Below are 17,365 nucleotides of genomic sequence, written 5' to 3' on the forward strand. Positions count from 1 at the left end.
TAGGAATGCAAGCAGAGCCCCCTACCGTAAACGGAAAGTTAAGTTGTGTATATCATATCTTGCACTGTTTTATTCTTTTTACAGAACATAACACATTTCATTCCATGATATGTCTCATTGCCTCATAACAATATGGCTGACGAATGACAACCGAGGAAAAAGAACATGTACCGTTGAGATTTGCATACAGGGCACTTGCTAATTGGTGCAATTTCTTCATTTTTTGAAAAAAAAAATAATAATTGTTATACTACGGTTTTGAATTTTGCTTCACCCTGTATATTTTTTTTCATACAGCAACCAAATATACTAACTAAGTGTTGCAAACATCATAAAGGAGAAAGAAATCCTATACATTACAAGAAAAAGGTTTAAAAAATGAAGTTAGTACCTGTTGTTATATATGGAGCAATGGAACCCTTGCAGTATTGATGAGACCACGTATCACTCATCCTAAGTAGAAAACGTACGTCTTTAACCACAAATTTCTTCAATTTTCTTCAAAACTATACTAGTTGGTAATAATATGTTGTTAGGCAACATCTCAACAATATAGCATATGTCATTTTTATATATATTCTATTGTTGAGCACTCTTCCTAACTGCTATGTATTTCAGGCTATATCTCCGAAACTTCTGAACATATTTTAATGCAATAAAGCTCAAATTGAAGAACAGTACACTCTTTCTGACATGAATGCAAGCAGAGCCCCCTACCGTAAATGGAAAGTTATGTTGTGTATATCATATCTTGCACTGTTTTATTCTTTTTACAGAACATAACACATTTCATTCCATGATATGTCTCATTGCCTCATAACAATATGGCTGACGAATGACAACCGAGGAAAAAGAACATGTACCGTTCAGATTTGCATACAGGGCACTTGCTAATTGGTGCAATTTCTTCATTTTTTGAAAAAAAAAATAATAATTGTTATACTACGGTTTTGAATTTTGCTCCACCCTGTATATTTTTTTTCATACAGCAACCAAATATACTAACTAAGTGTTGGAAACATCATAAAGGAGAAAGAAATCCTATACATTACAAGAAAAAGGTTTAAAAAATGAAGTTAGTACCTGTTGTTATATATGGAGCAATGGAACCCTTGCAGTATTGATGAGACCACGTATCACTCATCCTAAGTAGAAAACGTACGTCTTTAACCACAAATTTCTTCAATTTTCTTCAAAACTATACTAGTTGGTATAAATATGTTGTTAGGCAACATCTCAACAATATAACATATGTCATTTTTATATATATTATATTGTTGAGCACTCTTCCTAACTGCTATATATTTCAGGCTATATCTCCGAAACTTCTGAACATATTTTAATGCAATAAAGCTCAAATTGAAGAGTTTACACTCTTTCTGATAGGAGTGCAAGCAGAGCTCCCTACCGTAAACGGAAAGTTATGTTGTGTATATCATATCTTGCACTGTTTTATTCTTTTTACAGAACATAACGCATTTCATTCCATGATATGTCTCATTGCCTCATAACAATATGGCTGACGAATGACAACCGAGGAAAAAGAACATGTACCGTTCAGATTTGCATACAGGGCACTCGCTAATTGGTGCAATTTCTTCATTTTTTGAAAAAAAATAATAATTGTTATACTACGGTTTTGAATTTTGCTTCACCCTGTATATTTTTTTTATACAACAACCAAATATACTAACTAAGTGTTGCAAACATCATAAAGGAGAAAGAAAACCTATACATTACAAGAAAAAGGTTTAAAAAATGAAGTTAGTACCTGTAGTTATATATGGAGGAATGGAACCCTTGCAGTATTGATGAGACCACGTATCACTCATCCTAAGTAGAAAACGTACGTCTTTAACCACAAATTTCTTCAATTTTCTTCAAAACTATACTAGTTGGTATAAATATGTTGTTAGGCAACATCTCAACAATATAACATATGTCATTTATATATATTATATTGTTGAGCACTCTTCCTAACTGCTATATATTTCAGGCTATATCTCCGAAACTTCTGAACATATTTTAATGCAATAAAGCTCAAATTGAAGAGTTTAAACTCTTTCTGATAGGAATGCAAGCAGAGCCCCCTACCGTAAACGGAAAGTTAAGTTGTGTATATCATATCTTGCACTGTTTTATTCTTTTTACAGAACATAACACATTTCATTCCATGATATGTCTCATTGCCTCATAACAATATGGCTGACGAATGACAACCGAGGAAAAAGAACATGTACCGTTGAGATTTGCATACAGGGCACTTGCTAATTGGTGCAATTTCTTCATTTTTTGAAAAAAAAAATAATAATTGTTATACTACGGTTTTGAATTTTGCTTCACCCTGTATATTTTTTTTCATACAGCAACCAAATATACTAACTAAGTGTTGCAAACATCATAAAGGAGAAAGAAATCCTATACATTACAAGAAAAAGGTTTAAAAAATGAAGTTAGTACCTGTTGTTATATATGGAGCAATGGAACCCTTGCAGTATTGATGAGACCACGTATCACTCATCCTAAGTAGAAAACGTACGTCTTTAACCACAAATTTCTTCAATTTTCTTCAAAACTATACTAGTTGGTAATAATATGTTGTTAGGCAACATCTCAACAATATAGCATATGTCATTTTTATATATATTCTATTGTTGAGCACTCTTCCTAACTGCTATGTATTTCAGGCTACATCTCCGAAACTTCTGAACATATTTTAATGCAATAAAGCTCAAATTGAAGAACAGTACACTCTTTCTGACATGAATGCAAGCAGAGCCCCCTACCGTAAATGGAAAGTTATGTTGTGTATATCATATCTTGCACTGTTTTATTCTTTTTACAGAACATAACACATTTCATTCCATGATATGTCTCATTGCCTCATAACAATATGGCTGACGAATGACAACCGAGGAAAAAGAACATGTACCGTTCAGATTTGCATACAGGGCACTTGCTAATTGGTGCAATTTCTTCATTTTTTGAAAAAAAAATAATAATTGTTATACTACGGTTTTGAATTTTGCTCCACCCTGTATATTTTTTTTCATACAGCAACCAAATATACTAACTAAGTGTTGGAAACATCATAAAGGAGAAAGAAATCCTATACATTACAAGAAAAAGGTTTAAAAAATGAAGTTAGTACCTGTTGTTATATATGGAGCAATGGAACCCTTGCAGTATTGATGAGACCACGTATCACTCATCCTAAGTAGAAAACGTACGTCTTTAACCACAAATTTCTTCAATTTTCTTCAAAACTATACTAGTTGGTATAAATATGTTGTTAGGCAACATCTCAACAATATAACATATGTCATTTTTATATATATTATATTGTTGAGCACTCTTCCTAACTGCTATATATTTCAGGCTATATCTCCGAAACTTCTGAACATATTTTAATGCAATAAAGCTCAAATTGAAGAGTTTACACTCTTTCTGATAGGAGTGCAAGCAGAGCTCCCTACCGTAAACGGAAAGTTATGTTGTGTATATCATATCTTGCACTGTTTTATTCTTTTTACAGAACATAACGCATTTCATTCCATGATATGTCTCATTGCCTCATAACAATATGGCTGACGAATGACAACCGAGGAAAAAGAACATGTACCGTTCAGATTTGCATACAGGGCACTCGCTAATTGGTGCAATTTCTTCATTTTTTGAAAAAAAATAATAATTGTTATACTACGGTTTTGAATTTTGCTTCACCCTGTATATTTTTTTTATACAACAACCAAATATACTAACTAAGTGTTGCAAACATCATAAAGGAGAAAGAAAACCTATACATTACAAGAAAAAGGTTTAAAAAATGAAGTTAGTACCTGTAGTTATATATGGAGGAATGGAACCCTTGCAGTATTGATGAGACCACGTATCACTCATCCTAAGTAGAAAACGTACGTCTTTAACCACAAATTTCTTCAATTTTCTTCAAAACTATACTAGTTGGTATAAATATGTTGTTAGGCAACATCTCAACAATATAACATATGTCATTTATATATATTATATTGTTGAGCACTCTTCCTAACTGCTATATATTTCAAGCTGTATCTCCGAAACTTCTGAACATATTTTAATGAAATAAAGCTCAAATTGAAGAACAGTACACTCTTTCTGACATGAATGCAAGCAGAGCCCCCTACCGTAAATGGAAAGTTATGTTGTGTATATCATATCTTGCACTGTTTTATTCTTTTTACAGAACATAACACATTTCATTCCATGATATGTCTCATTGCCTCATAACAATATGGCTGACGAATGACAACCGAGGAAAAAGAACATGTACCGTTCAGATTTGCATACAGGGCACTTGCTAATTGGTGCAATTTCTTCATTTTTTGAAAAAAAAAATAATAATTGTTATACTACGGTTTTGAATTTTGCTCCACCCTGTATATTTTTTTTCATACAGCAACCAAATATACTAACTAAGTGTTGGAAACATCATAAAGGAGAAAGAAATCCTATACATTACAAGAAAAAGGTTTAAAAAATGAAGTTAGTACCTGTTGTTATATATGGAGCAATGGAACCCTTGCAGTATTGATGAGACCACGTATCACTCATCCTAAGTAGAAAACGTACGTCTTTAACCACAAATTTCTTCAATTTTCTTCAAAACTATACTAGTTGGTATAAATATGTTGTTAGGCAACATCTCAACAATATAACATATGTCATTTTTATATATATTATATTGTTGAGCACTCTTCCTAACTGCTATATATTTCAGGCTATATCTCCGAAACTTCTGAACATATTTTAATGCAATAAAGCTCAAATTGAAGAGTTTACACTCTTTCTGATAGGAGTGCAAGCAGAGCCCCCTACCGTAATCGGAAAGTTATGTTGTGTATATCATATCTTGCACTGTTTTATTCTTTTTACAGAACATAACGCATTTCATTCCATGATATGTCTCATTGCCTCATAACAATATGGCTGACGAATGACAACCGAGGAAAAAGAACATGTACCGTTCAGATTTGCATACAGGGCACTCGCTAATTGGTGCAATTTCTTCATTTTTTGAAAAAAAATAATAATTGTTATACTACGGTTTTGAATTTTGCTTCACCCTGTATATTTTTTTAATACAACAACCAAATATACTAACTAAGTGTTGCAAACATCATAAAGGAGAAAGAAAACCTATACATTACAAGAAAAAGGTTTAAAAAATGAAGTTAGTACCTGTAGTTATATATGGAGGAATGGAACCCTTGCAGTATTGATGAGACCACGTATCACTCATCCTAAGTAGAAAACGTACGTCTTTAACCACAAATTTCTTCAATTTTCTTCAAAACTATACTAGTTGGTATAAATATGTTGTTAGGCAACATCTCAACAATATAACATATGTCATTATTATATATATTATATTGTTGAGCACTCTTCCTATCTGCTATATATTTCAGGCTATATCTCCGAAACTTCTGAACATATTTTAATGCAATAAAGCTCAAATTGAAGAGTTTACACTCATTCTGATAGGAATGCAAGCAGAGCCCCCTACCGTAAACGGAAAGTTATGTTGTGTATATCATATCTTGCACTGTTTTATTCTTTTTACAGAACATAACACATTTCATTCCATGATATGTCTCATTGCCTCATAACAATATGGCTGACGAATGACAACCGAGGAAAAAGAACATGTACCGTTCAGATTTGCATACACAGCACTGCTAATTGGTGCAATTTCTTCATTTTTTGAAAAGAAAAATAATTGTTATACTACGGTTTTGAATTTTGCTTCACCCTGTATATTTTTTTTCATACAGCAACCAAATATACTTACTAAGTGTTACAAACATCATAAAGGAGAAAGAAATCCTATACATTACAAGAAAAAGGTTTAAAAAATGAAGTTAGTACCTGTTGTTATATATGGAGCAATGGAACCCTTGCAGTATTGATGAGACCACGTATCACTCATCCTAAGTAGAAAACGTACGTCTTTAACCACAAATTTCTTCAATTTTCTTCAAAACTATACTAGTTGGTATAAATATGTTGTTAGGCAACATCTCAACAATATAACATATGTCATTTTTATATATATTATATTGTTGAGCACTCTTCCTAACTGCTATATATTTCAGGCTATATCTCCGAAACTTCTGAACATATTTTAATGCAATAAAGCACAAATTGAAGAGTTTAAACTCTTTCTGATAGGAATGCAAGCAGAGCCCCCTACCGTAAACGGAAAGTTAAGTTGTGTATATCATATCTTGCACTGTTTTATTCTTTTTACAGAACATAACACATTTCATTCCATGATATGTCTCATTGCCTCATAACAATATGGCTGACGAATGACAACCGAGGAAAAAGAACATGTACCGTTGAGATTTGCATACAGGGCACTTGCTAATTGGTGCAATTTCTTCATTTTTTGAAAAAAAAATAATAATTGTTATACTACGGTTTTGAATTTTGCTTCACCCTGTATATTTTTTTTCATACAGCAACCAAATATACTAACTAAGTGTTGCAAACATCATAAAGGAGAAAGAAATCCTATACATTACAAGAAAAAGGTTTAAAAAATGAAGTTAGTACCTGTTGTTATATATGGAGCAATGGAACCCTTGCAGTATTGATGAGACCACGTATCACTCATCCTAAGTAGAAAACGTACGTCTTTAACCACAAATTTCTTCAATTTTCTTCAAAACTATACTAGTTGGTAATAATATGTTGTTAGGCAACATCTCAACAATATAGCATATGTCATTTTTATATATATTCTATTGTTGAGCACTCTTCCTAACTGCTATATATTTCAGGCTATATCTCCGAAACTTCTGAACATATTTTAATGCAATAAAGCTCAAATTGAATAGTTTACACTCTTTCTGATAGGAATGCAAGCAGAGCCCCCTACCGTAAACGGAAAGTTATGTTGTGTATATCATATCTTACACTGTTTTATTCTTTTTACAGAACATAACACATTTCATTCCATGATATGTCTCATTGCCTCATAACAATATGGCTGACGAATGACAACCGAGGAAAAAGAACATGTACCGTTCAGATTTGCATACAGGGCACTTGCTAATTGGTGCAATTTCTCCTTTTTTTGAAAAAAAAATAATAATTGTTATACTACGGTTTTGAATTTTGCTTCACCCTGTATATTTTTTTTCATACAGCAACCAAATATACTAACTAAGTGTTGGAAACATCATAAAGGAGAAAGAAATCCTCTACATTACAAGAAAAAGGTTTAAAAAATGAAGTTAGTACCTGTTGTTATATATGGAGCAATGGAACCCTTGCAGTATTGATGAGACCACGTATCACTCATCCTAAGTAGAAAACGTACGTCTTTAACCACAAATTTCTTCAATTTTCTTCAAAACTATACTAGTTGGTATAAATATGTTGTTAGGCAACATCTCAACAATATAACATATGTCATTTTTATATATATTATATGGTTGAGCACTCTTCCTAACTGCTATATATTTCAGGCTATATTTCCGAAACTTCTGAACATATTTTAATGCAATAAAGCTCAAATTGAAGAACAGTACACTCTTTCTGACATGAATGCAAGCAGAGCCCCCTACCGTAAATGGAAAGTTATGTTGTGTATATCATATCTTGCACTGTTTTATTCTTTTTACAGAACATAACACATTTCATTCCATGATATGTCTCATTGCCTCATAACAATATGGCTGACGAATGACAACCGAGGAAAAAGAACATGTACCGTTCAGATTTGCATACAGGGCACTTGCTAATTGGTGCAATTTCTTCATTTTTTGAAAAAAAAATAATAATTGTTATACTACGGTTTTGAATTTTGCTTCACCCTGTATATTTTTTTTCATACAGCAACCAAATATACTAACTAAGTGTTGCAAACATCATAAAGGAGAAAGAAATCCTATACATTACAAGAAAAAGGTTTAAAAAATGAAGTTAGTACCTGTTGTTATATATGGAGCAATGGAACCCTTGCAGTATTGATGAGACCACGTATCACTCATCCTAAGTAGAAAACGTACGTCTTTAACCACAAATTTCTTCAATTTTCTTCAAAACTATACTAGTTGGTATAAATATGTTGTTAGGCAACATCTCAACAATATAACATATGTCATTTTTATATATATTATATTGTTGAGCACTCTTCCTAACTGCTATATATTTCAGGCTATATCTCCGAAACTTCTGAACATATTTTATTGCAATAAAGCTCAAATTGAAGAGTTTACACTCTTTCTGATAGGAATGCAAGCAGAGCCCCCTACCGTAAACGGAAAGTTATGTTGTGTATATCATATCTTGCACTGTTTTATTCTTTTTACAGAACATAACACATTTCATTCCATGATATGTCTCATTGCCTCATAACAATATGGCTGACGAATGACAACCGAGGAAAAAGAACATGTACCGTTCAGATTTGCATACAGGGCCCTCGCTAATTGGTGCAATTTCTTCATTTTTTGAAAAAAAATAATAATTGTTATACTACGGTTTTGAATTTTGCTTCACCCTGTATATTTTTTTATACAACAACCAAATATACTAACTAAGTGTTGCAAACATCATAAAGGAGAAAGAAAACCTATACATTATTAGAAAAAGGTTTAAAAAATGAAGTTAGTACCTGTAGTTATATATGGAGAAATGGAACCCTTGCAGTATTGATGAGACCACGTATCACTCATCCTAAGTAGAAAACGTACGTCTTCAACCACAAATTTCTTCAATTTTCTTCAAAACTATACTAGTTGGTATAAATATGTTGTTAGGCAACATCTCAACAATATAACATATGTCATTATTATATATATTATATTGTTGAGCACTCTTCCTAACTGCTATATATTTCAAGCTGTATCTCCGAAACTTCTGAACATATTTTAATGCAATAAAGCTCAAATTGAAGAGTTTACACTCTTTCTGATAGGAATGCAAGCAGAGCCCCCTACCGTAAACGGAAAGTTATGTTGTGTATATCATATCTTGCACTGTTTTATTCTTTTTACAGAACATAACACATTTCATTCCATGATATGTCTCATTGCCTCACAACAATATGGCTGACGAATGACAACCGAGGAAAAAGAACATGTACCGTTCAGATTTGCATACAGGGCACTTGCTATTTGGTGCAATTTCTTCATTTTTTGAAAAAAAAAAATAATAATTGTTATACTACGGTTTTGAATTTTGCTTCACCCTGTATATTTTTTTTCATCCAGCAACCAAATATACTAACTAAGTGTTGCAAACATCATAAAGGAGAAAGAAATCCTATACATTACAAGAAAAAGGTTTAAAAAATGAAGTTAGTACCTGTTGTTATATATGGAGCAATGGAACCCTTGCAGTATTGATGAGACCACGTATCACTCATCCTAAGTAGAAAACGTACGTCTTTAACCACAAATTTCTTCAATTTTCTTCAAAACTATACTAGTTGGTATAAATATGTTGTTAGGCAACATCTCAACAATATAACATATGTCATTTTTATATATATTATATTGTTGAGCACTCTTCCTAACTGCTATATATTTCAGGCTATATCTCCGAAACTTCTGAACATATTTTAATGCAATAAAGCTCAAATTGAAGAGTTTACACTCTTTCTGATAGGAATGCAAGCAGAGCCCCCTACCGTAAACGGAAAGTTATGTTGTTTATATCATATCTTGCACTGTTTTATTCTTTTTACAGAACATAACACATTTCATTCCATGATATGTCTCATTGCCTCATAACAATATGGCTGACGAATGACAACCGAGGAAAAAGAACATGTACCGTTCAGATTTGCATACAGGGCACTTGCTAATTGGTGCAATTTCTTCATTTTTTGAAAAAAAAAATAATAATTGTTATACTACGGTTTTGAATTTTGCTTCACCCTGTATATTTTTTTTCATACAGCAACCAAATATACTAACTAAGTGTTGCAAACATCATAAAGGAGAAAGAAATCCTATACATTACAAGAAAAAGGTTTAAAAAATGAAGTTAGTACCTGTTGTTATATATGGAGCAATGGAACCCTTGCAGTATTGATGAGACCACGTATCACTCATCCTAAGTAGAAAACGTACGTCTTTAACCACAAATTTCTTCAATTTTCTTCAAAACTATACTAGTTGGTATAAATATGTTGTTAGGCAACATCTCAACAATATAACATATGTCATTTATATATATTATATTGTTGAGCACTCTTCCTAACTGCTATATATTTCAAGCTGTATCTCCGAAACTTCTGAACATATTTTAATGAAATCAAGCTCAAATTGAAGAACAGTACACTCTTTCTGACATGAATGCAAGCAGAGCCCCCTACCGTAAATGGAAAGTTATGTTGTGTATATCATATCTTGCACTGTTTTATTCTTTTTACAGAACATAACACATTTCATTCCATGATATGTCTCATTGGATCATAACAATATGGCTGACGAATGACAACCGAGGAAAAAGAACATGTACCGTTCAGATTTGCATACAGGGCACTTGCTAATTGGTGCAATTTCTTCATTTTTTGAAAAAAAAAATAATAATTGTTATACTACGGTTTTGAATTTTGCTCCACCCTGTATATTTTTTTTCATACAGCAACCAAATATACTAACTAAGTGTTGGAAACATCATAAAGGAGAAAGAAATCCTATAGATTACAAGAAAAAGGTTTAAAAAATGAAGTTAGTACCTGTTGTTATATATGGAGCAATGGAACCCTTGCAGTATTGATGAGACCACGTATCACTCATCCTAAGTAGAAAACGTACTTCTTTAACCACAAATTTCTTCAATTTTCTTCAAAACTATACTAGTTGGTATAAATATGTTGTTAGGCAACATCTCAACAATATAACATATGTCATTTTTATATATATTATATTGTTGAGCACTCTTCCTAACTGCTATATATTTCAGGCTATATCTCCGAAACTTCTGAACATATTTTAATGCAATAAAGCTCAAATTGAAGAGTTTACACTCTTTCTGATAGGAGTGCAAGCAGAGCCCCCTACCGTAAATGGAAAGATATGTTGTGTATATCATATCTTGCACTGTTTTATTCTTTTTACAGAACATAACGCATTTCATTCCATGATATGTCTCATTGCCTCATAACAATATGGCTGACGAATGACAACCGAGGAAAAAGAACATGTACCGTTCAGATTTGCATACAGGGCACTCGCTAATTGGTGCAATTTCTTCATTTTTTGAAAAAAAATAATAATTGTTATACTACGGTTTTGAATTTTGCTTCACCCTGTATATTTTTTTTATACAACAACCAAATATACTAACTAAGTGTTGCAAACATCATAAAGGAGAAAGAAAACCTATACATTACAAGAAAAAGTTTTAAAAAATGAAGTTAGTACCTGTAGTTATATATGGAGCAATGGAACCCTTGCAGTATTGATGAGACCACGTATCACTCATCCTAAGTAGAAAACGTACGTCTTTAACCACAAATTTCTTCAATTTTCTTCAAAACTATACTAGTTGGTATAAATATGTTGTTAGGCAACATCTCAACAATATAACATATGTCATTTATATATATTATATTGTTGAGCACTCTTCCTAACTGCTATATATTTCAAGCTGTATCTCCGAAACTTCTGAACATATTTTAATGAAATAAAGCTCAAATTGAAGAACAGTACACTCTTTCTGACATGAATGCAAGCAGAGCCCCCTACCGTAAATGGAAAGTTATGTTGTGTATATCATATCTTGCACTGTTTTATTCTTTTTACAGAACATAACACATTTCATTCCATGATATGTCTCATTGCCTCATAACAATATGGCTGACGAATGACAACCGAGGAAAAAGAACATGTACCGTTCAGATTTGCATACAGGACACTTGCTAATTGGTGCAATTTCTTCATTTTTTGAAAAAAAAATAATAATTGTTATACTACGGTTTTGAATTTTGCTTCACCCTGTATATTTTTTTTCATACAGCAACCAAATATACTAACTAAGTGTTGCAAACATCATAAAGGAGAAAGAAATCCTATACATTACAAGAAAAAGGTTTAAAAAATGAAGTTAGTACCTGTTGTTATATATGGAGCAATGGAACCCTTGCAGTATTGATGAGACCACGTATCACTCATCCTAAGTAGAAAACGTACGTCTTTAACCACAAATTTCTTCAATTTTCTCCAAAACTATACTAGTTGGTAATAATATGTTGTTAGGCAACATCTCAACAATATAGCATATGTCATTTTTATATATATTATATTGTTGAGCACTCTTCCTAACTGCTATATATTTCAGGCTATATCTCCGAAACTTCTGAACATATTTTAATGCAATAAAGCTCAAATTGAATAGTTTACACTCTTTCTGATAGGAATGCAAGCAGAGCCCCCTACCGTAAACGGAAAGTTATGTTGTGTATATCATATCTTGCACTGTTTTATTCTTTTTACAGAACATAACACATTTCATTCCATGATATGTCTCATTGCCTCATAACAATATGGCTGACGAATGACAACCGAGGAAAAAGAACATGTACCGTTCAGATTTGCATACAGGGCACTTGCTAATTGGTGCAATTTCTTCATTTTTTGAAAAAAAAATAATAATTGTTATACTACGGTTTTGAATTTTGCTTCACCCTGTATATTTTTTTTCATACAGCAACCAAATATACTAACTAAGTGTTGGAAACATCATAAAGGAGAAAGAAATCCTCTACATTACAAGAAAAAGGTTTAAAAAATGAAGTTAGTACCTGTTGTTATATATGGAGCAATGGAACCCTTGCAGTATTGATGAGACCACGTATCACTCATCCTAAGTAGAAAACGTACGTCTTTAACCACAAATTTCTTCAATTTTCTTCAAAACTATACTAGTTGGTATAAATATGTTGTTAGGCAACATCTCAACAATATAACATATGTCATTTTTATATATATTATATTGTTGAGCACTCTTCCTAACTGCTATATATTTCAGGCTATATTTCCGAAACTTCTGAACATATTTTAATGCAATAAAGCTCAAATTGAAGAACAGTACACTCTTTCTGACATGAATGCAAGCAGAGCCCCCTACCGTAAATGGAAAGTTATGTTGTGTATATCATATCTTGCACTGTTTTATTCTTTTTACAGAACATAACACATTTCATTCCATGATATGTCTCATTGCCTCATAACAATATGGCTGACGAATGACAACCGAGGAAAAAGAACATGTACCGTTCAGATTTGCATACAGGGCACTTGCTAATTGGTGCAATTTCTTCATTTTTTGAAAAAAAATAATAATTGTTATACTACGGTTTTGAATTTTGCTTCACCCTGTATATTTTTTTTCATACAGCAACCAAATATACTAACTAAGTGTTGCAAACATCATAAAGGAGAAAGAAATCCTATACATTACAAGAAAAAGGTTTAAAAAATGAAGTTAGTACCTGTTGTTATATATGGAGCAATGGAACCCTTGCAGTATTGATGAGACCACGTATCACTCATCCTAAGTAGAAAACGTACGTCTTTAACCACAAATTTCTTCAATTTTCTTCAAAACTATACTAGTTGGTATAAATATGTTGTTAGGCAACATCTCAACAATATAACATATGTCATTTTTATATATATTATATTGTTGAGCACTCTTCCTAACTGCTATATATTTCAGGCTATATCTCCGAAACTTCTGAACATATTTTAATGCAATAAAGCTCAAATTGAAGAGTTTAAACTCTTTCTGATAGGAATGCAAGCAGAGCCCCCTACCGTAAACGGAAAGTTAAGTTGTGTATATCATATCTTGCACTGTTTTATTCTTTTTACAGAACATAACACATTTCATTCCATGATATGTCTCATTGCCTCATAACAATATGGCTGACGAATGACAACCGAGGAAAAAGAACATGTACCGTTGAGATTTGCATACAGGGCACTTGCTAATTGGTGCAATTTCTTCATTTTTTGAAAAAAAAAATAATAATTGTTATACTACGGTTTTGAATTTTGCTTCACCCTGTATATTTTTTTTCATACAGCAACCAAATATACTAACTAAGTGTTGCAAACATCATAAAGGAGAAAGAAATCCTATACATTACAAGAAAAAGGTTTAAAAAATGAAGTTAGTACCTGTTGTTATATATGGAGCAATGGAACCCTTGCAGTATTGATGAGACCACGTATCACTCATCCTAAGTAGAAAACGTACGTCTTTAACCACAAATTTCTTCAATTTTCTTCAAAACTATACTAGTTGGTAATAATATGTTGTTAGGCAACATCTCAACAATATAGCATATGTCATTTTTATATATATTCTATTGTTGAGCACTCTTCCTAACTGCTATATATTTCAGGCTATATCTCCGAAACTTCTGAACATATTTTAATGCAATAAAGCTCAAATTGAATAGTTTACACTCTTTCTGATAGGAATGCAAGCAGAGCCCCCTACCGTAAACGGAAAGTTATGTTGTGTATATCATATCTTACACTGTTTTATTCTTTTTACAGAACATAACACATTTCATTCCATGATATGTCTCATTGCCTCATAACAATATGGCTGACGAATGACAACCGAGGAAAAAGAACATGTACCGTTCAGATTTGCATACAGGGCACTTGCTAATTGGTGCAATTTCTCCTTTTTTTGAAAAAAAAATAATAATTGTTATACTACGGTTTTGAATTTTGCTTCACCCTGTATATTTTTTTTCATACAGCAACCAAATATACTAACTAAGTGTTGGAAACATCATAAAGGAGAAAGAAATCCTCTACATTACAAGAAAAAGGTTTAAAAAATGAAGTTAGTACCTGTTGTTATATATGGAGCAATGGAACCCTTGCAGTATTGATGAGACCACGTATCACTCATCCTAAGTAGAAAACGTACGTCTTTAACCACAAATTTCTTCAATTTTCTTCAAAACTATACTAGTTGGTATAAATATGTTGTTAGGCAACATCTCAACAATATAACATATGTCATTTTTATATATATTATATTGTTGAGCACTCTTCCTAACTGCTATATATTTCAGGCTATATTTCCGAAACTTCTGAACATATTTTAATGCAATAAAGCTCAAATTGAAGAACGGTACACTCTTTCTGACATGAATGCAAGCAGAGCCCCCTACCGTAAATGGAAAGTTATGTTGTGTATATCATATCTTGCACTGTTTTATTCTTTTTACAGAACATAACACATTTCATTCCATGATATGTCTCATTGCCTCATAACAATATGGCTGACGAATGACAACCGAGGAAAAAGAACATGTACCGTTCAGATTTGCATACAGGGCACTTGCTAATTGGTGCAATTTCTTCATTTTTTGAAAAAAAAATAATAATTGTTATACTACGGTTTTGAATTTTGCTTCACCCTGTATATTTTTTTTCATACAGCAACCAAATATACTAACTAAGTGTTGCAAACATCATAAAGGAGAAAGAAATCCTATACATTACAAGAAAAAGGTTTAAAAAATGAAGTTAGTACCTGTTGTTATATATGGAGCAATGGAACCCTTGCAGTATTGATGAGACCACGTATCACTCATCCTAAGTAGAAAACGTACGTCTTTAACCACAAATTTCTTCAATTTTCTTCAAAACTATACTAGTTGGTATAAATATGTTGTTAGGCAACATCTCAACAATATAACATATGTCATTTTTATATATATTATATTGTTGAGCACTCTTCCTAACTGCTATATATTTCAGGCTATATCTCCGAAACTTCTGAACATATTTTATTGCAATAAAGCTCAAATTGAAGGGTTTACACTCTTTCTGATAGGAATGCAAGCAGAGCCCCCTACCGTAAACGGAAAGTTATGTTGTGTATATCATATCTTGCACTGTTTTATTCTTTTTACAGAACATAACACATTTCATTCCATGATATGTCTCATTGCCTCATAACAATATGGCTGACGAATGACAACCGAGGAAAAAGAACATGTACCGTTCAGATTTGCATACAGGGCCCTCGCTAATTGGTGCAATTTCTTCATTTTTTGAAAAAAAATAATAATTGTTATACTACGGTTTTGAATTTTGCTTCACCCTGTATATTTTTTTATACAACAACCAAATATACTAACTAAGTGTTGCAAACATCATAAAGGAGAAAGAAAACCTATACATTATTAGAAAAAGTTTTAAAAAATGAAGTTAGTACCTGTAGTTATATATGGAGAAATGGAACCCTTGCAGTATTGATGAGACCACGTATCACTCATCCTAAGTAGAAAACGTACGTCTTCAACCACAAATTTCTTCAATTTTCTTCAAAACTATACTAGTTGGTATAAATATGTTGTTAGGCAACATCTCAACAATATAACATATGTCATTATTGTATATATTATATTGTTGAGCACTCTTCCTAACTGCTATATATTTCAAGCTGTATCTCCGAAACTTCTGAACATATTTTAATGAAATAAAGCTCAAATTGAAGAACAGTACACTCTTTCTGACATGAATGCAAGCAGAGCCCCCTACCGTAAACGGAAAGTTATGTTGTGTATATCATATCTTGCACTGTTTTATTCTTTTTACAGAACATAACACATTTCATTCCATGATATGTCTCATTGCCTCACAACAATATGGCTGACGAATGACAACCGAGGAAAAAGAACATGTACCGTTCAGATTTGCATACAGGGCACTTGCTAATTGGTGCAATTTCTTCATTTTTTGAAAAAAAAAAAATAATAATTGTTATACTACGGTTTTGAATTTTGCTTCACCCTGTATATTTTTTTTCATACAGCAACCAAATATACTAACTAAGTGTTGCAAACATCATAAAGGAGAAAGAAATCCTATACATTACAAGAAAAAGGTTTAAAAAATGAAGTTAGTACCTGTTGTTATATATGGAGCAATGGAACCCTTGCAGTATTGATGAGACCACGTATCACTCATCCTAAGTAGAAAACGTACGTCTTTAACCACAAATTTCTTCAATTTTCTTCAAAACTATACTAGTTGGTATAAATATGTTGTTAGGCAACATCTCAACAATATAACATATGTCATTTTTATATATATTATATTGTTGAGCACTCTTCCTAACTGCTATATATTTCAGGCTATATCTCCGAAACTTCTGAACATATTTTAATGCAATAAAGCTCAAATTGAAGAGTTTACACTCTTTCTGATAGGAATGCAAGCAGAGCCCCCTACCGTAAACGGAAAGTTATGTTGTGTATATCATATCTTGCACTGTTTTATTCTTTTTACAGAACATAACACATTTCATTCCATGATATGTCTCATTG

Source organism: Thermobia domestica, chromosome 8 (assembly GCF_964235325.1).
Source record: "Thermobia domestica chromosome 8, izTheDome1.hap1.1, whole genome shotgun sequence".
Lineage (NCBI taxonomy): Eukaryota > Metazoa > Arthropoda > Insecta > Zygentoma > Lepismatidae > Thermobia > Thermobia domestica.